The 24,027-nt window shown below is 43.1% G+C and overlaps 1 protein-coding gene across 12 annotated transcripts in view; it reads left to right on the top strand.

Moving 5' to 3' along the window:
- The window catches only part of SUPT3H (SPT3 homolog, SAGA and STAGA complex component), a 479,638-nt gene that overhangs the window by 414,355 nt on the left and 41,256 nt on the right, over positions 1 to 24,027 (top strand). For 11 of the 12 annotated variants that reach the window (XR_014786036.1, XR_014786057.1, XM_084822165.1 and 8 more), the window contains one exon: positions 1,192 to 1,941. The exons of the other annotated variant lie outside the window; for it this stretch is intronic. The gene's annotated coding sequence lies outside the window, so the exon portion shown is untranslated. Of the gene's footprint in view, positions 1 to 1,191; positions 1,942 to 24,027 lie in introns of those variants that run through there. 12 annotated transcript variants of the gene reach the window in all.

Genomic DNA, 24,027 nt, shown 5'->3' on the forward strand with positions numbered 1-24,027 from the left:
GAGGACAAAAAGAAGCCATCATATTATTTATTTTCTGTGCATTAAACTGCACATTATCTTGCTTGTTTCTCTTTATCAGGAAAATCATTTTCAGACTGATGTATTTTTAAAACTATGCTTATACGGCCATTATTCATTCAGTGTAATTTGAAAATAAATGTATAGTCCAGGAGCTGTAAGCCAGGAAGTCTTTGCTATAAAATTTTCAGTCTAGCTATGAATTCACTGGGCAGCCTGTCATCTCTTAGCCTTGGTTTTCTTCTGCAATATGGGTATAATAATACTGGCCTACTTTACTGGGTTTTTGTAAGGCAGTAATTGCCAACTGGTTTGTTATGAGAATACTGCTATGATAAATTAATTATGAAATTAAAATAACCTCCTGTGAACCCAAAACACACACCCACAGTGGGTTATGTCAAGGTGAGTAGTTCTGGTGCTTCTCTGCATCAGGTGTGGCACACCTGAACCATTTATAATCACTTCCTATGCAGAGATGCAGCAGAATCTACCCATCCTTACACAAGGCTGCGTGTTGTGTCAGTTCATGATCTGGGCGAGGCTCCTTCAGTCAGGAAGCACACTCAGATCAGAGAGTGATGCAGAGACACAGGGAGCAGACTTGGTGGAAGACAGGTAGTTTTTTGCATTTCCAGTACAAATTTTCAGTTGCAAGAGTGAAGTGTGTATACAGTGAAGTTTTAATACAGGAAAAGATGTGGTTTGGGTTTTGCAGCAGCAGCAACACTGCTGAAAATAATGTATTTTATGTTATTTGAACTCTTAGGGGAAGCCCTGTGTAAATACTAGGTATTATTAATAATCTTGGTGCGCCAGTGCGGGCTGCCTTATGCTTCTCAACAAACTCAACCAATGCAGATCCCTACAGAACATGTAGAGCATTCCATGACCCAGAACCATGCATATTTCTCACACACACACACACACACACACACACAATTATGCATTTATCTTTGGCCTTTATGCTTAAACTTTGGGCATTTTAGCTGAAATATAAGGCACTGCCCAAGATCAGATAAAAAGCTTTCCTGGTTGAGATAAACAATACCAAGTCTTAATGATCCTGAAAAAAAAATATTAAAATGTGAGACATGACTGAAGACAAAAAGAATCTTACTAGTGACTACATAAAAGCTTATCTTCACTAAGATGTCACTTTTGTGCTTTCAGAATTGTATTAAATCAGAACATTGAGCTCTATGATTCTGTCTTGCCGCTACTGACTCCTGCAACTCTTCCTCTGAATTCTGCAGAAGAAGCCAGCAGCTCTCTTCACTCCATCCCATCTATTTTCTGGGCCATCTAATGCATTGCCTTTTCTTCAGTCTGTACTTTTCCTTTTCTACTTATTTCAAAGAAGATAAAATTACAAAAAATATTCCTTTCATTTGTAATTACAAGTGTTCCAGAACAAAATAAATTGAGTTCTTTTCTCATTTTTCAAGTTCTACATGGGAGATTAATCAATTATTGTTAATTTGTTTGTACGTTTCATACAGGATTTTCTTTGTACTTCATGAAGATTATAGCGCTACATAGTGCAGACTCTGTGGTAAGGTCTGAACTGAAAAAAGCAATGGCTTTGGCTATTATTATGCACTGGACACTCACTGAATGTTTTGCTTAAACCCTCCATTGACAAATGCTACTGCAGTAGAATTAATGACAAGGGCCAAGGAGTTAAAGATTCCAAACAGAGGATGTTCACAGTCAACAAACAGAATTATTATATGGACCATCCTCCTCACTGGGCAATTTAAATTGAAAATGTGGCTCTTCTTCTGGTGAATTATTGCAATTGATACATTCAATAGTATAGTGGCATAGTTGTACTTAAAAAAACATTTTATTTCATTTTTCTGGAACTAATCTGCATGTTAAAGAACTAAAAATAATATGTACAATAAAGAAGAAAAAACATTTCTGATGTTCTGTCTGCGCTTGCTGAAATGTATGATTAAACTTTCTTTTTATCATGATTTCTTATTTTTCTTGGCATCCATAATGATGGAAAATTATATGCTTGCTGTAAACATCCAGACTTTTTAAAAGGACACCAGCATTTATTGTATTTGGTTTCGATCTTCGGGCATATAGGCAAAAGAAAACATTTTGGGCCAAGAATACTGGAATAAAAATTCCTTCTCTAGCTGTATCTTTCCCAGATTTTACATTTGTTTAAAAAAAATATGCATAAGCAGAAAAGGCACTGGCATTTCTTTCTTACTGGTACACTTACAACCCCAGAGAATGAAAAATCAACATATATTTCTCTTAGAAATATGACAGATTATGTTTTTGTTGGTCTGCTGTATATTTGTCTGTCTTGAACAGTCTGACAGGCAATTATTTATAAAATCTAAGTTCGTTCAATAAACCCATATAATAACCTTTCTTTTCTCCAAGAAGAAAAAATTATAAGGGAAACAACTTACATTCTGTCTCACTCTCTTGCACCAGCCTATATATATTCACACAGTGGGTAAATACAGTATTCTTTGAAGTTTTCACTTTTATAATACCACCTCATAATCTTAGTCTTTATTCTTATAGTATTTTATCTATACAAAAACACACAGAACATGTTACAGTAGTCCAAACGAAAAGTAGCTAATGGTGTATGACCATACCAGGAAATGGGTGCAGTTGGCACATAGCAAAAGCTGGGCAAAAGTCCTCCTGGCCACAGCTGATGCCTGAACATCTTATAACAAGGCCAGTCCAGATTTTACAGACCTAATCTTTTAAGAGGAGTACAACCCATCCAGAACAGACTGACAGCCTATCCCTGAACCAGTAAGCTTTGTAATGACTAGCATATCTGTCTTGTCCAGATTTAATTTCAGTTTGTTTATCTTCATCCAGCTACTCACTGACTCCAAATACTGATTCATAACCTCTACAGCCTCACCAGAATATGATGAAAAGCAGATGTAGAGCTACATATCTTCAGCATACTGATGAAACCCACTCCGCATCCCCAAAATATCTCAGTTGCTTCATATAGATGTTGAAAAGCATAGGGTGCAAGATTGAACCCTGTGGGACCCCAGAACCAAGGGTTTAAGTATGTGTTCCCCAGCACCATGTTTTGACACCTACCCACTGGAGCCACCGCAGCCCAATCCTAGCAAGGGAGGCCAAAAGGATACCATTAACAATGGTATTAAAATTGCTGAGAAGTCTAGCAGAATGAACAGGAACACACTTCTATATAGCTCCCAGTAGGATGATTAATATAATTTCCATCCCAAAACAGGTCTGAAGCCAGACTGAAATGGGTCCAGATAATGTTTCATCCAGGAATCCTTGGAGTGGGTTTGCTGCTGCTTCTATCCTAATACTGTGCATATTGGTTTGGATCCTGCCATTTCATTCTGTTAAAGAAAGAGCTTCTGTTCAATTAGGATAGGGGTGGGGAACCTATGGCCTCCCAAATATTGCTGGACCCCAACTCCCATCAGCCCTAGCCAGCATAACCTGTGATCGGGAATGATGGAAACTGTTGTCCAAAGACATCTGGAAGGGCACAGGTTCCCCACCCCTGATTTAGGATTAAGATGTCATTCACAATAACAAGAGAAGTGTTGGGACATTGCTGTGGATTATATTTTATAATCATCATCCTTGGGCTGCATAGGTAACATTCTGACAAGGGGCTTTTCTACACAAGGCATTTACCGTGCACTCGTCATTCCCTACTCATGGTTGTTTATGGGTTCTTTAGACAACGTCATAACTCTTGGTTCTGCTTCTCTGTCTAACCAGAACTTTCACTGAATTTTTTAAAGCATGGAAAATGTGGCATTTAATTGTGAAAGCAAAAGAAAGCACTATTTCCTCTTGTGTAGTTGCACTATTCCACTATACCACAGTGCCACCTAGAGGTTATGTAGCAGAAAAGCAGAAAAGGAAATGCTTCTTGTGTAGTGTTTAGATCTCAGTTCTGGAACTGAAACATAGATACAGCGGATTAACAGCCATGTGTAGAAAAGCTCATAGTTAGGTATACATAAGCCCAATGAAATCAGTCAACATGCCTAATGTTGTGTTGGAATATGTCCCAAAGGGATAAGCAGCAGAGCTAAATCTTCAAGGGAGACATTATGTAAAAAAAGAAGTACAATATGAATTTCATAAGTCACTTAAGATCAAGCACCATATATTAACAGACTTGTGTTTACATACCTCTTGGTTTGCAAATAATATTGGTTCCTTATTGCAGATTCAAATAGTGGAATGAAAATGTATATGCCAATCAATATGATTGGGAGTAAGATAAGTCATTCAAAGTATAAACCCCTACGTGTCTATATTATCAAAGAATGCATTTCCCCACCTGAGCTTTTAGAACTGGCTTGTAGGTTATTTACACAAGAAGCAGAGAAATAATATCATAGCCTTGGAATTCTGCCACTGTATATAGGGATTTCATTATCAGTGCCTAGATTAGGAGTAGGTCTGACTGTTGTGTAGGATGAGAAACCTATCTGAGCTTTAGTCTACTCACATGTAAAACAGGCATAAAATCTGCATGTTTAAAACATGTAGAATCCTAAGCCTGCTTATAAGAAACTGTTTCCCATATATTACTGTGTTGGGGCTTTAGTCAGCTTCAAGGGTTTGAATGGAAAACAGCTAATATATACATTCTAAATCAGACTTCCCTTTAATAGTGTGAAGTGTCGGTCATTACTTCTCTCCCTGCTACTGTTGGGAGACCACTACTGTCTTCCATTTCAATCAACCAAAGTTGGTGTTACTTCACACTCCTCAGGAGGCTCTTGGGCTTGCAAGGATTGGAAGCAGTTTCTTTAGGATCGGGTGTCTTGGGTCAAAGCAGGATTGCTGTGGAAAGAATTCTTTTCTGGCATTCTTCAGATTTAGATGGGACCATGTTTACATTAAAACTCTGCCGTCAGCCATGTGCAGTTCTCATAAAATATTTTATAGCTTCCTGTCTAGTTCATGCAGAATGTTTCATAGTACATAAACACTTCCACAGATAATTTAAGGATAAATAGATAGTGGCATTTGTCACAGGTCTAGCCCCCAGTTGAAGACTATTCTATTACATTTTATTGGCAAAGTGAATCTTCTGCAGGTTGTTTTTTTTGTTTTTGTTTTTTGAGACTAGGGACCAGGTTAGGTTTTTAAAACTCCAACTGTACATCTGTATAGAACAGCAGTCCAGCGAGGGAAACTTAGTGGCATGCATTAAATCGTTGACTTTTTCAGAGGGCAACAAGCCAAAATTATGCAACAAAACCATCCCGGAAGGAATTGAATGTACATTGGGTGGCTTAAGTAAGGCCAGATGGCCTTTAAAACCAGTAAAAGGGTAGATATTGTAATATAACTTTTTATGGTCCCTTAAGATAATGACACTTCACAAAAATCCTATATATTGTGGAAGGACAGGAATCAGATACTTTAACTTGCATAAATCATTGATGTGCTGGCAATGGAAACAATCCTTTAAAAGGCATAGGATGATATATTCAGATGAAATCTTTATATCTTATTCCTAGGAATGTTAATAACTACTGGAATGAGCATCAGTTCTGTAGAAGTGGAGGAATAGCATGGTGATTCCTCTTTGCTATTAACAATAGGAATTATAAGACGGCTTATAAAGATAGAGGAAAAACTACCAGAAATTTTTTTAAAAAACCACACACCTTACAACGCATAAATATGGGCATGCGGAAAAGCATCTTGGATTTTAGTACCATGAACCCAGAAGCTGTGCAAGCATTCTTTCTAACTACAGGAATGGGAACACATCCTGATTTTCCTTTCACTATAGTACAGGCAAGATTTTTAATTGTGACCTAAACTTGTTGGACCCAAAAAATACATAGTTGTTATTTGAAGGAGGCCAAGAAGTATTATAGTTCCTGCCATATAATTGGGTTTTAGTTCTAAAGACTCAAAACTAGTCTGGTATTAAAGGGGTTTACAAAAATAAATGTGTATTTTAAAAAACAATCCAATACAATGATTTGAAAAGCAAAGATATCAAACAAGAAATTATTTGCTGGTTTGTGCAATGGGGGCAACAGCTGGTATATTTCTGACACTCATGTATTGTCAGGGGTGGGAATTGTCAGAGCTGGATGCTCAAGAAATAAATACCTCACTACTTGCTAAAATTATAGTTGAAACTTTCTTGAACTTTATTATACACGGACTGTGCTCTTGGCTGCCATTTGCTTCCTTCAGACTCCCAAAGGTAAGTCTCTTGTGCCCTCTGAGGGTTCTATACAGCTTCAACTTAAAACTTTATTTCATTATTATTTTTTTGCTTATCATAAAATACCATTGGGTTTTTCTACCTAGTGCTTGATGAACAAAGAAATTTATAGCCTTCTTTACATCAGGAAGTCTAGCTTTTCCTGACATTTTATTACTTTGAATATTTGAAACATTTCAATCCCAGACAATAAATATTATGTGATTATTGTTTTCATATGGATAGGCTATTCCCCTCCCCGCCGCCCCTGAAAACCCTTCCTGGTTTTCATATGCAACATTATCTTACCAAGTAACACCCCAAAATTTATGGACACTTGAGATTTTGATATTAACTGCTCTCAAAAGGCCAGATATGGCTCCCAGAATTTGCTTACCGGTTATGGCCAAATAGTTTAAAATGCTATATGATCCAGCAGAATGTGAGGCGTTTTAAATTCTATTGAATTCAGTGGGAGAGATTATTCAGTACTTATTTCTAACATGTAGATTCTGCCTTTTTAAAAACAACACATAAGCATATCTATGGTCAATTTGGCTGCATTTAGTCTGTAGGTAATTTATCTATTAAGGGTGCAATCCTGTGGCCAGTAGACAGCTGCTAGACAGCCATAGGATTTTTCATTTTCTGGGAACCAAGCTCGGAGCCAGCACTCCAAGGTCGGTTCCTAGAAAACCGCCTCCCCTCCCCCACCACCTCATAGGCGACGCGCTTCATCCCTGGCTCCATGCTCGTAAGAGCAGCGCAGAGGAGGGGGAAAGGGGGTGTTCCTGAGGGAGGGGATGGCAGAAGCGCTATTACGACGTTTCCTGTGTGCCGTCCAGCCTCCCCCCATCCCCAGTCCGAGGAGCCACAGCTAGACAGCCGAAACTGGCCGTCGAGCCACAAATGCAGGGCAGCCCCCTCTACACTCCGCCACCCTGCATTGGACAGTTGGTTGCCTCCAAGTTCAGAGGCGGACAACTGTCCCCATAGGATTGCTCCCTAAATCTTGTAGTCCTTTTTCTTTTTTACATTTGTGAACTGCAGTTGAAATTGGGTGTTTTAGACTGCAATTCTGTATCCACTTATTGAGATTAAGCACCATGATGCACAATGAGTAGACATTTATAGGATTGTGCTGTTAGAGCTTGATCGTGCTCCCAGAGAAGTATTTAGAAACTTGATGTTTAGTGAGAGCAGTTGGCAAAATTGATTCTCCAGTGTCGCTATTTCTGTGAATCTGTTTTCATCTTTTGTGGGGTGGGGGAGGGATACATTTCCACACAAATGTCCCCTGCCTCCGAACCATCATCTGATGTGGTGGTGAGAAAGTTCAGTGTTCATTTTTTCAGTGTTTGGCTACAGACGCTTTCAGGAGTCTGGTCAAAAAGCAGCATACAAACTAGTGCTGAGCCAAAATATTCAGCCCAGATTTTTGGAGGGGATGGGTGATTTCAGGAGGTGGAACAAAAAGTCTTCCCACCAAAAGACTGGGTTAATATTTGGGGGGGGGGTGTGAATTCTAAGAACTTTCAAGTGGGCTTACCTTTAAAGATAAAGTGGCTGAGGGTTTTTTCCTTTTTTTAAGAGGAAAGAAAACCTTTGGCACGGCTTCAAGTGGTGGCCTGGCTGTTCTCAGCAGCCAAGCAGCATTTCCTTTAGAATTTGAGACTCGGTGCTCCTGGAGAACAATGAAAGCCCCAAAAGTTCTTAAAATTTCACCCCACTTCCCAAATGTCACCAAATATCACCCCCCCCACACACACACATATTCCATGGGGGATAAATGACTGTGCTACTGTACAGAGAGAATATTCAGCCCAGACTTCATCCAAACCTAGTAAATAAAACAACGCTACTACAGTGCTATATCACAGCTATATAGCCAGTCTAAAAAAACTAGGGATGTACGAAAGTCAGTTACCTTTTTGAAGGGTGACATTCGCGGTAGGGGGGAGGCGCGCCGCTCCTCCCCCCAAAATTCTCTCCGGCTGGCTCCACTCCGCGGCGATTCCGCAGAGCCGCTGGCCGGGGCTGCCCGCAGCCAGACATCTGGCCGCTGGGCATCCTGCACAGGGACGCAAATGGTGGCTGCCTTAGCCGCCGCCATTTGCATCCTTGTATTTTGCCATCATAGGCTACGTAAATATTTACATAGCCTATCACGGCAAAAAACAAACAGCAAACGCAAATGGCGGCGGCTACGGCGGCCTCCATTTGCGTTCCCTTTTTTTTTTGGCCGTGATAGGCTACGTAAATATTTAAGTAGCCTATTACAGCAAAAGAAATGAGCACAAATGGCGGCCACTATGCCATTTGCGCCCCTCTCTTTTGCTGTAATAGGCTACGTAAATATTTACATAGCCTATCATACTTACGTAAAGTATGTAAATACTTACGCAGCCTATCACTGCTTCCGCAGGGACGCAAATGGCATCCCTGCCTGAGCCGTGATAGGCTACGTAAGTATTTACATAGCCTATCACAGCTATAATGAGGAAGCGAATGGATACGCGAATGCGGCCACCATTCGCAAAGCAGCGCGAACGGCATGTCCTGTTTCACGTGCCTTTCATGGGGGGGGCTTCGTTCTGCCACGGATTTTGGGGGGCCAAATGCACTGGCATTCAGCCTCACCGAGATCCGTGGCGGAATTCCCCGACATCCCTAAAAAAAACTGGTGAAAAGTTGTACCTTTGAATTTGGGAAAGGCCATAAAAGCACGGGATTTACATGCAGAAGGTCCCAGTTCAAATTCCAGCATGTCCAGGGAGAGCCAAGAAATGCCCCTGTCTGAAACCCTGGCAAGCTGCTGGGAATGGTACAGAATCTTGACGCTACATGGATCCGAAGGCGTGGCCTCTGCTATAATAAGCGAAGAACCAAGTCTGTTAAGGTCAAATGCATTACAAGCTTAATCAAACTTCACAGAATTCTAAACAGCATATGAAGTCACAGGAGTTAATTCAAAATCATGTTTTTACACTTTACATCGTTCTTGCTTATACATTGTTCCTTTCAGGAGGGCTGGAAATAAAACTGGATTTTCTGTACTAACTTTATTTGTCCTGTCACATTTGGTAAACAGAGTCTTTTCCTTCTTCCTAGAGCCCAAGTTAACACTGCCTTCTTGTTTACTTCCTTGTCAGAAGTGTCATCAGTGGCATCACACTAGTTCTAGAAATACGTTGAGCCTGTTATCTTTTTCTAGTACTGCTTTTACATCAATAGTGCATTTCACAAAAGTTCATTATATAAGAAAGAGGGCTAACTTTTAAAATAATTTTGCTGTTTCTTAAAAATCATTTTGCAGTAAAGTATTTTTAAAAGAATAGTGTTGTCTAAAAGACTGAATTGCATTTTAGTTGACCTGCAAAGAGTTGCTTGCTCTGCAGCTAATGGCTTCTTGCCTTGAGCAAACTTTGACAATTCTTCATTTGCAAGATTAAGGCTGCAGTCCTATACACACTTACATGGCAGTAAGCCCCGTAGAACCCAGTGGGAGTTACTTCTGAGTCAGCACATATTGGATTGTGCTGTAACGCTGCAATTTGACCAGGGGATACGTCCCATTGAACTCAGTAGGACTTAATTCTGAGCATACATGAACAGGGCCAGGCTATGTGGCCGCAATCCCCCCAGGGAGTATGTCTCATTAAGCCCAGGGAGTCTTCTGAGCAGTGGTGCCATGGGAAATTGTGATGTGCAGGCATTCATCATGACAGGCCCATAGCCAAGCCCCCATGGACAGTCCAAACCAGTTTTCATCTCCACCAGGAGCAGATCATTTATTTACTTATTTCATTTCTATACCGCCCAATAGCCAACGATCTCTGGGCTATTCACAAAAATTAAAACCACAAAGTACAACATAAAACAATATAAAATATGAAAGCTTGAAACTACACTATAAAAGTACAAAAGGTTTTAAACAGCAGAGCTAAAAGACTAGAGTGCTAAACTGCAGGGAAAATTAAAAGGTCTTCACCTGGCGCCAAAAGGAATACAACGTAGGTGACAGGCGAACCTCTCCAGGAGCTCATTCCACAGCAAGGGTGGCACAGCAGAAAAGGCCCTCTTTTGTAAACCCATTGGGTCTTAATTGCCCATTCAAGACCAGGCCACCCCAAAATACTTTGCATTGCAACAGGGAGCAATATAATGTTGCTGGGAAAATTCATTTTCCCCCAGTTACTGTGAGGACTGCAGCTAAGCTCAGAGGGAACAGGGAATTCGGCGCGGGGGGGGGGGGTAGATGACAGTAGCATCCCTGCTAATCAAAAAATGTCAGCACTGCATCCCTGCAAGCCCTTCCTCCACTGCACCATTGCTTCTGAGTAACATGTTTAAATGCGATCACTGTACTGTTATGGATAGTAGCAAAAGATTCCTTTGCTAGGGACTAAGGCTGGTGCTGGGCTTGAGTGGGGCTTCACCATAGTGCTGCTGATGCCCCTATCCCACCCCCGCCCGCCCACCATTGCATACCAAGCCGCACACCACATATTGCACCCCTGGCAGCACTGTAGTCCCAGATAAGAGGCAGTAATTAGACCACTCCTGAAAAAGCCTAACCTGGACCCAGAGGATGTTAACAATTATAGGCCAGTGGCCAACATCCCCTTCCTGGGCAAGGTGCTTGAGCGAGTGGTTGTAGGACAGCTCCAGGCACTCTTGAATGAAACGGATTATCTAGATCCATTTCAATCGGGCTTCAGGCCTGGTTTTGGAATGGAAACTGCCTTGGTCGCCCTGTGGGATGACCTCTGCCGGGAGAGGGACAGGGGGAGTGCGACCCTGTTGATTCTCCTGGACCTCTCAGCAGCTTTCGATACCATCGACCATGGTATCCTTCTGGATAGGTTGTCTGGGTTGGGAGTTGGAGGCACTGCACTACAGTGGTTCCGCTCCTACTTGGATGGCCGATTCCAGAAGGTGGTGCTGGGGGATTATTGCTCTGTGCCATGGCAATTGTGCCATGGGGTTCCACAGGGCTCTATTCTATCCCCCATGCTGTTTAACATCTACATGAAACCGCTGGGGGAGGTTATCCGGAGGTGTGGGCTGAGGTGCCATCAATATGCGGATGACACCCAGCTCTACCTCTCTTTCTCATCAAAACCAGGTGAGGCAGTGGCTGTTCTGAACCAGTGCCTAGGCACAGTAATGGACTGGATGAGTGCTAATAAACTGAAACTCAATCCAGACAAGACGGAGGTACTGTTAGTGGGTGGTTCGTCTGCCCGGCTAGGTGATATTCAACCTGTTCTGGAGGGGGTTGCACTTCCCCTAAAGGATCAGGTTCGTAGTTTGGGGGTGCTCTTGGATCCAGAACTGTCACTTGAGGCACAGGTGAACTCAGTGGCACGGAGCACTTTTTATCAGCTTAGGCTGGTATACCAACTACGCCCTTATCTGGACAGAGATAGCCTAGCTACAGTTATCCATGCTCTGATAACTTCTCGTCTGGATTACTGCAATGCGTTATACGTGGGGCTGCCTTTGAAAACGGTCCGGAAACTTCAGCTGGTCCAAAATAGGGCAGCAAGATTGTTAACAGGGACTGGCCTGCGAGCTCATATTACGCCAGTACTTTTCCAGCTGCACTGGCTGCCAGTCCATTTCCGGGCCCGATTCAAAGTGCTGGTGTTAACATTCAAAGCCCTTAACGGCTTGGGGCCAGGTTACCTGAAGGATCGCCTCCTCCCATATGTGCCTGCCCGGACCTTAAGATCATCATCAGCGGCCCTTCTCCGTGAGCCCCTGCCAAAGGAAGTGAGGCGGGTGGCTACTAGGAGGAGGGCTTTTTCTGTTGTGGCACCCTGGCTCTGGAATGAGCTCCCTAGTGAGGTTCGCCTGGCGCCTACATTGTACTTCTTTCGGCGCCAGGTGAAGACCTTTTTATTTTCCCAGGCATTTTAGCTTTCTAAATTTTTATCTTTGCTGTTTTAAATCTGTATTTTAAACTCCTGTACTGCTGCTAGGTTTTATTGTGGTTGTATTGTTATATTGTGGTTTTAATGTTCTATATATTTTAAATTGTTTTATTGTGTGTTGTTTGGTTTTAGTTTTTGTGAACCACCCAGAGAGCTTCGGCTATTGGGCGGTATAGAAATGAAATAAATAAATAAATAAATAAATAAATAAATAAATAAATAAATAAATAAGTTTTCCATGATGGAAGGGGACACAGCATGATTTTAAATCTGATCTTGGCTAGTTCAAGATAATAAGATGACTGCTGAAATTCAATTTTGAGATATCCAGTGTGTATGCATGGGAGTGGTAAGAATCTGTCTATGCACAATTTCCAGCTTCTATGCGCACTCCTTGTACTCAAAAAACAACTCTTGAGTTATTATTAATAATACAAAATGTTGGCATTCAAAAAGACATGCAGTTTATTAGAATCCATCAGGGAAAAAGAATGTAATCTGGAATGTGTATTGTGATGTCACTTCATAAATCCAGAATCCAATCACACCTTTGAATACTGTGTGCAGTTCTGGTTATCCAGTCTCAAAGTATTTTTAGTACAACAGGAAAATGTACAGGGGCAAGCATTTTATTATCACTCCGCAGCAAAACAAGTACCTGTCCATAACCCTGTGCTTTTTGGACACTCTACTTGTATTATCAGAACAGAAAACATTTCATAGTTTCAGTGGTCTTTGGATTAAACTGTGATTTAGTAGTGATTAAGCTTTTTCCTTGTCTCACAATGTTCATTTGGTAATTTCTTAAGATTGTGCACTAAAACTCATCTCTCAACTATTTAAAAAGACATATCCTGGGATTTCTAATGACTTTAAGGGGTTCTGGTTATTGTTTTTACTGTTGTTAGTTTGGTAGGGTCCACTTCAGAACTACTTTTACAGATACTAGGTTTTCCCAGTACAGTGCAATCCTATACTCAGAAGTAAGTCCCACAGAGTTAAATGGGGCTTAACTCCACGTAAGTGGGTATAGGACTGAGACTGCAGATCTCTAGTGTGGTGAATCTGGAGGATTTTGCAGATGAAGTAGATTGTTTCCTGCTCTGTACTCTTAATACCTTCCCTAAGAAAGGAGCTTCCTTAGGGGAAGGTTGGACTGAGCAGGGGTACCTGGGACAGACAGCCTATCGCCTTGGTCTCCATGAAGTAAGACTTCTGTTTGCCTGGCTTTTCCCACGTCCCGCTTTTACCTGTAGTGTTTTTTATCTGTAGGAGAAGCCACCGAGTTTGAGAATTCACCAGTCAAAAACCCAGTACTTCCAGTTAATAGGTTTAAATAATCACAATTTAGGTACAAGACCATAGAGGGAACATGTGTCAGTCAGATCACATAAAAATAAAACTCTCTCTCTCTCTCTCTTCCCCCCCCCCCCCGAGAGCCCATGTGGTGCAGCGGTTAGGGTCATGGACTGGGACTCAGAAGTCCCCACTTGGCCATGAAGCTCGCTGGGTGATTTTCCGCCAGTCACTGATTCTTCTCAGCCTAACCTAACCTACGTTCCTTGCAAGAGGAAAAAAGGCAGGATATAAATGTAAATCTCTCTCTCTCTCTCTCTCTCTCTATATATATATATATATATATATATATACACACACACACACACACACACACACACTGTAGCTCTCCTATGCATTTTTACTAAGACATTAACCATATCTTTGAATCCCATGCTTGAGATCCCCCACCCCGCCCGTCTCACTCCTGGAACTATGGCAAGAAGGGAGGCAGTAGCCTCCTTCACATGGAGCTTCTATCCTGCTATTGAGATTGCTCACTCATGGAAGTTTGCTTTAGATGACGTTGTTAACCTCCAGGGTAGGGATGTACGAAAGTGACTTACCTTTTAACGAAATTGATTCGCGGTGGTGGGGAGGCGCTCCGTCCCTCCCCCCAAAATTCTGGCCAGGGGGGGAGGCGCTCCGTCCCCCCCACTGAAATTCTGCCCGGGAGGGGAGGCGCTCCGTCCCTCCCCCCCCCAAATTCTGGCCGGGGGGGAGGCACTCCATCCCTCCCCCCCCCGAATCCTGGCCAGCCGGGTCCACAAATGGCGGTGGCCGTAGCTGCCGCCGTTTGCGTCCCTGCAGTCAGCCGTGATAGGCTACGTAAATGTTTACGTAGCCTATCACGGCTGATTAAAAAAAAAACACACGTGCGTACGCAAATGGCGGCGCCCATGGACGCCACCATTTGCATTCCTTATTTTGACACATCTTAGTCTACGTAAACATTTACGTAGACTAAGACGGCGAAAATAAGGAGAACGCAAATAGCGTAGCGTCTACGCTATTTGCGTTCTCCTTATTTTCGCCGTCTTAGTCTACGTAAATGTTTACGTAGACTAAGACGTGTCAAAATAAGGAACGCAAATGGCGGCGCCCATGGGCGCCGCCATTTGCATATGCGCGTTTGTTTGTTTTTTCTTTTAAATCAGCCGTGATAGGCTACGTAAACATTTACGTAGCCTATCACGGTATTTTTTAAAAATCTAGCCATGATAGGCTACATAAATCTTTACATAGCCTATCACTTTTTTTTTTTTCCCCCCTGGAAATGGCGGCGGTGGCAGCCGGTCGGAAGACCGGCCTCCGCAGCTGCCGAGCCGCCGCCGGACCCGCCGCCACCAGGAGGATTTGCCCAAGGTAAGTCCTGTCCCGGGGGTGGCGGGGGGGGTGGCAGACCGTTTCGCCACCAATTTTGGGGGGCCGAATGTGCTGGCATTCAGCCTCCCCAAGATTCGTGGTGAAATTCTCTGACATCCCTACTCCAGGGCATCTCCCACACTAAATGGCCTCTATTCCATTTTTTTTAGATAGTTCAGAGATAATGAACTATCAAATTACCCCGCTAGTCTTCTGCTTGAGTTCCCTCCATGAAAAAGGAAAAGCCACAAGAAGAGGAGATGGACCAATGAAACATATGGAAGACTCAGATGGGGGGGGGAAGGAGGGGGAAAGGGGAGGTGGGAAAGGAAGCGGGTGAAAAAAGGGAGTCCATGGTGATCCTGCATTTAAAACGGAAGCAGAAAGCCCCCTTTTAAATGTAGGATTTTAGGCTGGTGTAGAGAGGCTCAGTTTAACCCTTTCCTGAGTCATTTTCTTGCTGAAAATCATCCCAAAGCTTCTATGCTATAAATTGCAACTTCAGAGAGGAGGAGAACTTTCAGGACTAAAACAGCACAGAGAGTGGGGTGAATTAAAGATCCCTCCCCTGCACCATGGATCAGGGACCCTGTGGTTGTATTTACTTTAAAAGAAGAGGAGAATCCCAACCACAGGATTCAAAGATGTAGTTAACATCATGGCTAGTTTGACCCTTATACACATACATGAGGAACAAGGCTTTTCCCCAGGAAACAGCTAGCAGTCACTGAGGCTTTGTTGTTGTTTATTCGGTCAGTCGCTTCTGACTCTTCATGACTTCATGGACCAGCCCACGCCAGAGCTTCCTGTTGGCTGTCACCACCCCCAGCTCCCCCAAGGTCGAGTCCGTCACCTCCAGAATATCATCCATCCATCTTGCCCTTGGTCGGCCCCTCTTCCTTTGCCTTCCACTTTCCCTAGCATCAGCATCTTCTCCAGGGTATCCCGTCTTCTCATCATGTGGCCAAAGTACTTCAGTTTTGCCTTTAATATCCTTCCCTCAAGTGAGCAGTCTGGCTTTATTTCCTGGAGGATGGACTGGTTTGATCTTCTTGCAGTCCAAGGCACTCTCAGAATTTTCCTCCAGCACCATAGTTCAAAAGCATCTATCTTCCTTTGCTCAGCCTTCCTTATGGTCCAGCTCTCGCAGCCACAGGTTACTACGGGGAATACGATTGCTTTAACTATGCGGACCTTTGTTGTCAGTGTGATGTCTCTGCTCTTCACTATTTTATCATGATTTGTCATTGCTGTCCTCCCAAGAAGTAAACGTCTTCTGATTTCCTGGCTGCAGTCTTTACTCTTTGTGCCTAGAAAGACAAAGTCTGTCACTGCCTCCACCTTTTCTCCCTCTGTTTGCCAGTTATCAATCAAGCTGGTTGCCAGAAGGGGGAAATTTCAATTCTGTTGCTTAGAGAAAAGCTAAGGGGAAATAGGTTGCCCAATAAACTCCCTAGGAATGGAAATTGGGTCAGTGCCTCCATCCAAATAGCAGAAGCCAGTCATGTGGGTTGAGAGTGTGTCTAGGTGGATTCTATGAAAATTGGGTAAGACATGTCCTGCACATAATGCTCAGGAACCTTTGACAGATATTAAGGATCAAAAGGAGGGGAAGAAAAGGTGGGTAAGAAATTTCAGTCCTTGAGTCAGACAAGGCAGTTCCCCCTGAGCTGTGCATATCACCCAACTCCAGTTTACGTAAGGGCAGACAATTTCCTTATGGAGCCTGAAAGGCAGCTGAACCTCAGTTATGAAAGAAAAGATTTTTATATTTCAAATGGGACTTTTCACTACAACTAGTAAAGCTGATATAACAAAGATAAATGGAAAATGAGAACATGTATTTTGGAAGAAATAAAAAGCTGTGCAAGAAGTTTTACAATGGCCTGAAACGTAAGTGAGGTACAATATAAAATTCTTCATAGGAGCTATTGTGCACCAGACTTGCTGTGGTCAATAAAACTGATGAACAATGCAATAATTGCAGGAGAGATTGAGGGTTGGAGGGTATCTCAAAATGTCATCCTAAATTAAAATTGCTTGGGGTGAAATACTGGGAATATATATATATATATATATATACACATATACACATACACACACACACACACACACACACACTTCTAGTTAAAATTAAGCATGTTGAAATCCAAGAGATTTTGAGAGATATGCAGGACAATCCTATGCATGTTTACTCAGAAGTAAGTCCCATTGTGTTTAATGGAGCTTATACCCAGGAAAGTACACATAGGCTTGCAGCCTTAAGAAGATGCTTGACTTTCCCATAGAAATCATTGGGACTTAAAAATGCATAATTTGTACCTCTGCAGAGAGTACCAGTTATAGTAACAAAATGTTAAAAATGTCATTATCAGGAAAAATCTTAAGGCCAGCAAAAAAAAGTCATCTCCTATATCATACCTAATGGCTACCAGAGGTACAGAGACCTAGCTAGTTTCCATTAGAATTGTTTGTGTGTTGTAGGAGAATGGATAGAGTTTGATTCCTAGAGCAACCCTCTACCCCCAAACTGATAATACCTATGTGACTTTAAAATGCTCTTTCAAACCCTGTGGGACAAAAACCACAAGCCCTTTACAGACCCGTTTCAGAAAGTCAGCTGCCTCACTCATGTGGGTTTTTCCCTCTTGTTTCCCATTAATTTTTCATGACAGCCTACGTATGTCAGAAGTATTACCAAGCCTATATTTAATGTAGGTTTGGTTGCAGCTGCCTTTGTGGAAAATTAAATGCTATAGAAAATCTAATGCGGATGTCCTATGAGTCACACTTGGGTAGGGTTCTTTTAGTTAGAGAGCCAGCAGTGCCACTGCTTCTGGATAAATGGGAAACAGACCCTCAGTACACTATAACATGTGTCAGGCATCTTTTTTTAGCTAGTCCAACCAATTTTACTTTCCCCCCAGATAGGATGAGCTGACATCCACAGTTCTACCTAATTTCAACACCAAAATACCACCACTCCCTCACTGAGCAATAGATGGATTTAGATGGTCATTTGTGGTATGCTAACTGGTTGCTGGGCAGCTGTCAGTGTGGTGCAGAACAGTGGTGTAGTGGTAAATTTTGAAGTGCGGGCACTCATCATGATGTCCCCACAGCCACGCCCCCAAGGAGAGTCCAAAATTGCAGGCAGCTGTGTTGATCCATAGCAACAACCCAGGTCTAGGAGTTTTCATCTAGGAGCAGGTCTTCTGTAAAGCTAATGGGTCTTAATTGCTCATTCAAAACCAAGCCACCCCAAAATACTTCGCATCACAACAAGGAAGGATATACTGTTGCTGGTAAAATCCGCAGCCCACCGTCGTCACCCAAGTTACTGTGAGGGAACAGGCAAAGGGAACAGGCAATTCTGAGGGGGGATGTGGCCGATGATGCAGCATCCCTGCTAATGAAAGAGCGTGGGTGCTGCATCCCTGCAAGCCCTGGTTTCACCACACCACTGGTGGAGAGACATAACCCCTAATGCCCTGCTATACACTGGGGGGAGCATTACTGTATTCCTGCAACAGCAGAGCAAAAACGTCTCTCTCTGTGTTGCTGGGTGTCATAGAATCAGAGAATAGCAGGGTTGGAAGGGGCCTACAAGGCCATCGAGTCCAACCCCCTGCTCAATGCAGGAATCCAAGTCAGAGCATCCCTGACAGATGGCTGTCCAGCCTCATCTTGAAGGCCTCCAGTGTGGGAGAGCCCACCACCTCCCTAGGGAATTGGTTCCAATGTCGTGTTGCTCTAACAGTCAGGAAGTTTTTCCTGATGTTCAGCCGGAATCTGGCTTCCTGTCACTTGAGGCCATTATTCTGTGTCCTGATCGAGAAGAGATCCTGGCCTTCCTCTCTGTGACAACCTCTCAAGTAATTGCAGAGCGCTATCATATCTCCCCTCAGTCTTCTCTTCTCAAGGCTAAGCATGCCCAGTTCTTTCAGTCTCTCCTCATAGGGCTTTGTTTCCAGTCCCCTGATCATCTTTGTTGCCCTCCTCTGAACCCTCTCCAGCTTGTCTGCATCCTTCTTAAAATGTGGTGCCCAGAACTGGACACAGTACTCTAGATGAGGCCTAACCAGTGCTGAGTAGAGGGGAACTAGTATGTCATGGGATTTGGAAACCAGACTACTGGTTTTCTGTGCTGTTGCAGTTCCTTCGTAGTGAGTGTATAATCTTTTAATCTGTCATAACAGCAAATGACTGTCTGAATCTACCCAGTCACTTCACTGAGTGGTCACTGTACAAGAGGAATAAAGCTCTGACTTGCTTGACGGTGCTTCCAGATGTGACATTTATCCTGCAATTGCCCTACCTCAAACACAGAATTTTATTGGGGTGGGGGTGGGGAGATGACATTGTCTTCCATTTGTAACCATATTTTCTCACTGCTTCTTCCATCTTTTTTTTTCTTACCAAAAACATCTGTTAAGGAAGAATAGATGCAATAGGTGTGCAAGGCCTTTTCATTGTCAGTGCAACTAGCCGTCTGGTTGGAAGCACCTATTGTGTCCACACAACGTGACAACCCACACTCAAGGTTGAGTATGGGTTGTGTGTGCATTGTCACGGAACCATAGATAGTTGTGTTGTATGAACCCAGCTGCACTAACCACAAACAACCCACAGTTCACAACCCAACAACAAACCGTAGATTCTCTTCATGTGTTTTGTGGTTAACAAACCATGGTTTATTTGTGCAGCTTGGTTAACACTACACAACAACCCACACTCAACTCATACTCAACCTTGGCTGTGGGTTATCATGTTGTATGAACCCAGTCAATGACTGGGTTCAGATGACATGCTGTGGTGAGCCACAGTGCCCACAGGCGCCAGATTGCATATGCTACCCCTGCTCAGGGATTATCGTGTCATGAGAACCCAGTGAGTGTGGGTTAAAACAGACCACGAGTTCTTTGAGGATTGTTCAGCCCATGCTTACTGGGTTTGCACAACACAACAACCCCTGAGTGGGGGTTGCATATTCAAAATGCAACCCTTTGCAAGTGCCACAGCCTCACCATGGCTTCAATGACGTACGGGCAGTCACGTCATGCGAACAGTCTCAGTATCTTTGCAGACTAGATCTGCAGCAACTGTTGATCGTCAAGCAATGTTATCTAGAAAGCTCCATCAAAAAAGATCTGCAGCTCACTCATTCCTGAGCTACAATAATTCTTTCTTGGAAAGCTTTGCAGTTTGATAGCGCCGGTGCAACCTATGGCTAAATAATGAGATGCACTTACATATCTTTATCTTGATACCCTTTTCAATTAATAGAATTGGTTCCATTCTAGTAACATACCATTCTCTTTGCCTCTGAAACTGTTGTTTTAATTTTCCATCTTTTCAGAGTCTGTTTTTGGGGCTGTCCCAAACAAGTTCATTTAGTTTGCTTTTAAAGGCAGTGCAATCGCCATTTAAAAATTTGCCTTGCTTTGGCAACAGTGTAAAATATTGCTGAAGAGAATTCTAGCCAGTTAATAATTAGTTGCCTTGACTCCTAAGTCTACTAGTCTCCCAAGTTTCCCTCCTGCTTCCCTAGAGTTTGTACTTTTGGGGAGTTACTTAAATTGTACCATGCACCTGCGACCCCTGCTCTCCCTCCCTGTGTTCTATAGTGATCTACTTGGCTCTGTGCCTGAGACAAGAGAAATACTAAGCCTAAAATCATGCACATTGAGTTAAAAGAATGGAACTTGGCATACTTAAACTTTTTTGATATGGATCCCAGTAAGTAATGCCCCCTGGTGGGCAGGAGAATGATACAGATGTATACTTCTCATAGAATCATGGAATAGTAGGGTTGGAAGGGGCCTAAAAGGCCATCAGGTCCAACCCCCTGCTCACTGCAGGAATCCAGGTCAGAGCATCCCTGACAGGTGGCTGTCCAGCCTCGTCTTGAATGCCTCCAGCGTGGGAGGCACTCATAGGGCTTTGTTTCCAGTCCCCTGATCATCTTTGTTGCCCTCCTTTGAACCCTCTCCAGTTTGTCTGCATCCTTCTTAAAGTATGGTGCCCAGAACTGGACACAGTACTCCAGGTGAGGCCTAAGCAATGCTGAGTAGAGGGGAACTAGTACTTCCCATGATTTGTAAGCTATGCTTCTATTAATGCAGCCAAAAGTAGCATTTGCCTTTTTTGCAGCCACATCACATTGTTGGCTCATATTCAGCTTGTGATCGACAACAATTCAAAGATCCTTCTCACTTGTAGTGTGGTTGAGCCACGTATCCCCCATCTTGTAACTGTGCATTTGGTTTCTTTTTCCCAGGTGCAGAACTTGGCATTTATCCCTATTAAATGTCATTCCCAATTTTTCAATGGGCCCAGGACTGAGCCCTGCGGTACCCTGCTTGTTACCTCTCCCCAGTTTGAGAAGATCCCATTGATAAGCACTCTTTGAGTCCAATTCTGTAGCCAACTGTGGATTCACTGGATCGTTGTTTCATCTAGCCCACTTTGAGCTGGTTTGCTGATCAGGATATCATGGGACACTTTGTCGAAAGCTTTGCTGAAGTCGAAGTATATTATGTCCACAGCATTCCCACAGTCCACAAGGGAGGTTACTTGATCAAAAACTGAGATCAGATTAGTATGGCAGGATTTTTTCTTGAGAAATCCATGTTGGCTTCGAGTAATCACTGCATTGTTTTCAAGGTGCTTACAGATTGATTGCTTTATCATCTGCTCCAGAATTTTCCCAGGGATTGATGTCAGACTGACTGGTCTGTAGTTCCCAGGTTCCTCCTTTTTGCCCTTTTTGAAGATAGGGACAACATTAGCCCATCTCCAGTCATCTGGCACTTCACCCATCCTTCATGATTTCTCAAAGAGAATAGCCAGTTTTTAGGTGTTCCTTGACCATATGCCATCGATCTCAAGCTGCAATCCTGCCCCTTCAGCCTGTACTTAGCCTTTGCCAGGGGAGTCATAAACCCTTTTTTGGGAGAAGAGTGAGCCAAAGTAGGAATTGAGCACCTCTGCCTTTTCTTTGTCCTCTGTAAATATTTTGCCATCCTTATTTATTAGCTGAACAATCATTTCTTTCCTCTGTCTTTTACTGTGCACGTAGCTGAAGAAAGTATTTTGTTGCATTTAGCATCCCTCGCTAAGCTCAGCTCGTTCTCAGCTTTAGCCTTCCTGATGCCATCCCTGCAATTCTGTGCTACTTGCCTGTACTCTTCCTTTGTCGCTTGGCCTTCTCTCCACTTCCTATATGTGTCCTTTTTTTGTTTTCAGGTCATCTCTAAGCTTTTTGTGAAGCCACATGGGCTTCTTCTGTTGTCTTCCACCTTTTCTTCTTGTTGGAATTGTTTGCAATTGTGCTTTGAGAATTTCCTTTTTTAAAAGTTCCCACATATCTTGGACCCCTTTTCTCGTTAGAGTCGCTTGCCCTGTGACCTTACTGATCATTGTTCTGAGTTTATTAAAATCAGCTTTCCTAAAATCCAGGGTACCGCGTTTGACTACACTCGGCTTTTGCTTCCCTTAGAACCAAGAACTCAAGTATAACATGGTTGCTTTCCCCCAGAGTTCCTGTAACTGCTACTTTATCCACTGAGTCATCCCTGTTGTTTAGGATCAAGTGAAGAATAGCCAATCCTCTAGTTCCTTCCTCTACTTTCTGTAGGAGGAAGCTATCCACCACACAAATCAGGAATTTCCTGGAGGGGCCATGTTTTGCAGAATTTGTCTCCCAACAAATATCAGGGAAATTGAAGTCCCACATTACTACTACATCATGCTTCCTTGAAACATTGGCTTTTTACTTTTCAAAAGTTTCATCATCGTCTTCTCCTTGATTGGGTGGATAGACTCCGACCATCATGTTCTTTTTATTCTTTGCTCCATTTATTTTGATCCAGATGCTCTCGATGGGGCTCCCAAGCTCATCCTCCTGTATTTCTGTGCAGAGATATGTATTTTTCACATACAGTGCAACCCCACCTCCCTTTCTGTTCCTCCTGTTCTTTTTGAACAAGTTATATCATTCAATTGCTGTATTCTAGTTATGGGAGTCATCCCAACAAGTCTCAGTTACACCTATCAAGTCATAATTTCCCTCTTGTATGAAGAGTTCAAGTTTGTTCTGTTTGTTTCCCATACTCTGTGCATTAGTATATAGACATCAAAGATCATGTGCTTCATAGTTTGGCTTTCTTCCTACGTGTTTGTGAAGACTATTATTGGGCGCTACTAGAGATGTTCTCTCCGTTGTGGTGCATGAGCCTTCGTCCATTGTTACCCCCAACTTTACATCTCCCTTCCCCGAAGGATTCAGTTTAAAGTTCTCCTGATGAAGTTCTTCATGCTGTGGCCAAACACATTCTTCCCAGCCCTTGTGAGGTGCAACCCGTCCCTTGCCAACTGTCCATCTTCCAGGAAGTATAGCCCGTGGTCCCAGAATCCAAATCTCTCACGCCCGCACCACCTTCGTAGCCAGTCATTCACCCGGAGTATTTTTCTTTCCCTTTCTATCCCTCTTCTAACTACTGGCAGGATGGATGAGAAAACTATCTGGGCCCCAAAGTTCTTGAGTTTCCTTCCAAAAGCTTCAAAGTCTGACGTGATTTCTTCGTAGCTCCGCTTGGCGGTATCATTTGTTCCCACATGGATGAGAAGAAAGGGATGCCTGTCAGTGGGCTTTATGAGTGCAGGCAACCTTTCAATCATGTCTCTAATCTGTCCTCCCGGGAAACAGCATACCTGGCGAGTCCACAGGTCTTCGCGACATACTTGGGTCTCAATCCCACGCAGCAAGGAGTCTCCCACCACTACTACTACTACTCTTATCTTCTTGTTGTTGTAGGCCTGGTTTCATCGCCTCTGCTTGACTGACTTTCAGCCTCTTGCGCACTCTCATGCAGGTTCCCCTGTAATTCTTCCTCTGCAGGCTGTCCTACAGTCTCATCCTCAAGTACCTGCAATTGGTTCCACAGCTCCACTGCGTCTACTGGTGCAGAGTGACGTCTAGTTCTTCTCCTAACTGTCACCCTTTTCCAAGAAGTATCCTGCATTTTTCCTCACCTCAGCATTTCCCACTTCTGCCTCAGCTTGCTGTTGCGCTTCAAGCTTCTGGTCTTCATTTTGCTGCTGTAGTTCCACCGTTCTGTCCAAGAACTC

The sequence above is a fragment of the Heloderma suspectum genome, chromosome 1, assembly GCF_057233095.1.
Source record: "Heloderma suspectum isolate Gila_16-S chromosome 1, 16-S_ref, whole genome shotgun sequence".
Lineage (NCBI taxonomy): Eukaryota > Metazoa > Chordata > Lepidosauria > Squamata > Helodermatidae > Heloderma > Heloderma suspectum.